Below are 2,807 nucleotides of genomic sequence, written 5' to 3' on the forward strand. Positions count from 1 at the left end.
TATTATAAAGATTACTATTGATAACAAAAAAAAAAAAAACATTATAATAGTATACACTATGACTGAGAAAATTGTATTTTATATCACTGTGGATCAACGAGGATACGAATAAAATATAGTCGGAGAGGCACTTGACGATCAAATAGATCGATACCAATTTTGGTGCAAATTACAAAAACTATTTTCAACTAGGTACCTACTGAGGTGCAAATTACATTTACCTTTATTTTGGTGAAAGTTACAAACGCTGTTTTTGGCTACCTGCAGTGGTGATCTTCATTTAGATGTAAATCATAAACTCCTGTTTCAACACGTTAAAATAATGGTAAATTTTTACGGTTGGATACAGAGGCGCTATTATTGATAATAAGGGGCGCCCATATGAGAATGTCCAGAGTGGGGCCCTGCTAGTAAAAATTAAAAACAGTCATACCTTCTTATATAACTATGAAAAATACTATTATTTTTCACACGCCACGTTTAAGAGGCTGTCAGCGCATTATTTGTTTTCTCTCTCTGGCTCACATGCAACATAGACAAAATGCATTTACGCAAAATCATTTTTTCTATTTTCTTAAGTAATCTTAGAGTAAAGTCACCCATGACAAAAAAGATAGAGAATAACACTTTTGAGGGAATGACATATTGATTTGTCTAAATATTGTCTCAAAACAATTTAAACATAATTTAAATTTATAACATTTTTTTATTTATTTTGAAAGTCGAATACAAAGTCAAATAATAGTAAAATATAAAATCGATATGTCACTCCCTCAAAAATATTATTTTCTATCTTTTTTGTAATAAGTAACTTAACTCTAAAATTACTTAAACGCATAGAAAAAATGATTTTGCGTAAATGCTTTTTGTCTATGTTGCGCGTGGGCCAGAGAGAGAAAACGAATAGTGCGCTGACATCCGCTTAATAGTTTATAAGAAATATAGAGAAAAAGACATAATCAAGAACTGACGGAGCTTTTCAATGGACCAAATATTATAAACGAGATCAAACGGAGTAAGTTGGAATGGGCAGGACACGCAATTAGGAAGCAAGATTCAATGGTTCAAAGGGTACTCCTAGAAAACCCAAAGAGCCACTGGGTAGACCAAGGCTACGCTGGGAAGATGGAATTAAAAAAGATTTCCTAAGTGCTGGTGGAGTGGAATATGATCACATGGACTGGAAGGAAGTAGCGGAGAATAGAGAAGAATGGGAAAGGATTTGTTCTATGGCAAGATGGTCTCAAAGGCCTTAATATAAAAAAAAAAAAAAAAAAAATGCTACTAATATTATTGTATTTATAATAAGTACGTCAAAAATGTTTCTAAAAAAATTATTTATTATATAAAATATATAAAAAGTTGTTGAATGTCTAATATTTATAATATCTGTAGAATAACTTAGTATCATATAATGCTCTGCGGCGATCAGAGCAGAGTAAAATCGTGGGGCCTAAAATGTCATTATTGTCAGTTGTATGTATGATAAATAGGTAACACAGGGCTAGGGCGCAAATTAACTTACAAATATAGTACATTGTGGTTTGTACCCATAGGCTACAAAAATATAAATAAGTAAATAAATTAATAAGACAACACGAAAATTAATGCAATAATATTGATTAATTATTAATTATTAAGTCAATATGCATATATAGGTACGGTTCAGTCTCGGTGTGTTATAATTTTTTCAAGTTTCTTAAGAATATATATTTAGTAAGTTCTGTGATTTTCTTTAAGTTGTAACTTTGTTCTGTGGTTAATTATATATAGTTTCTGACCTCTAATAGAGTTGAGATTTCTCAAGATATGAAATCCATTTTTGAAGATCAGTTATCACAGCTAGTAATTTATTTTACCTAATAAAATTAAAATTAAGAATTTCAGTGTATAATTATATAAAATAAATATTTCCATATTATCTATTGATAAATAAACATGTTTGTTATATTATCTATTTTACTTAAAAAAAGCTCGTACATTTTATTAAGGGCGCCATGAGCAAACTCAGTTCTAAAAGGGCACCACGGGTAGGAAAAGCTTGGGTACCTATGACCTAATACATTATAAATTAAACTTTCTACCTTTTTAAACCCGCAATTTATTTTTCTACGGCTATTAAACAGAGTGCTTTAATATCGAAGATACTTATTTTATCATTTTAATCATTAAATCATTTAAAAATTGATACCTTCATTTGACATCAACTAATATAGGTATATGTAGGTAGAAAAAAATACAACAATTTAATTTATAAAATATAAATGATACATTATATATCATACAACTTGAAATTTATAATTAATTTAATGTCCCTATACATGTGGGGCCTGATTAACTGTGGTTAATTTTCTATAGTTATGAAAATATTTGTAAATTGGTAGCATATATTGTATACGAAAAACGATTCTGTGTGGTTAGCGTAGTCCTTATAATATTATTATTTTTTATTCATTGCTATCGTGATAAACATAGCGTTAGAAATTAAAATCCCATTATTAGCTGTTTTTCGTAATTTATCGGTAGTTTTTCTCGACGTTTCTTAAACTGCATAGAATTTTCAATGTTGAACTCCCAAAAATACCAACTAGGTTCACTTTTCTATCAGAAAATATGCTGATCTCAAAAATTAAAGCATGCTTACTATCCAAAATATCGCTGACAGACAGAAAAAAAAACACACATCATTGTAAAACAAAATATACATTCTTTCGTTCAACTCAGAATTTCAATGTAAATTAATTTTGAATGGCGTAAAATATTACAATTTAAAACGTATCATAAATATTCCAACGTAAACATAAAAT

The sequence above is a fragment of the Acyrthosiphon pisum genome, chromosome X (genome assembly GCF_005508785.2).
Source record: "Acyrthosiphon pisum isolate AL4f chromosome X, pea_aphid_22Mar2018_4r6ur, whole genome shotgun sequence".
Classification (NCBI taxonomy): Eukaryota; Metazoa; Arthropoda; class Insecta; order Hemiptera; family Aphididae; genus Acyrthosiphon; species Acyrthosiphon pisum.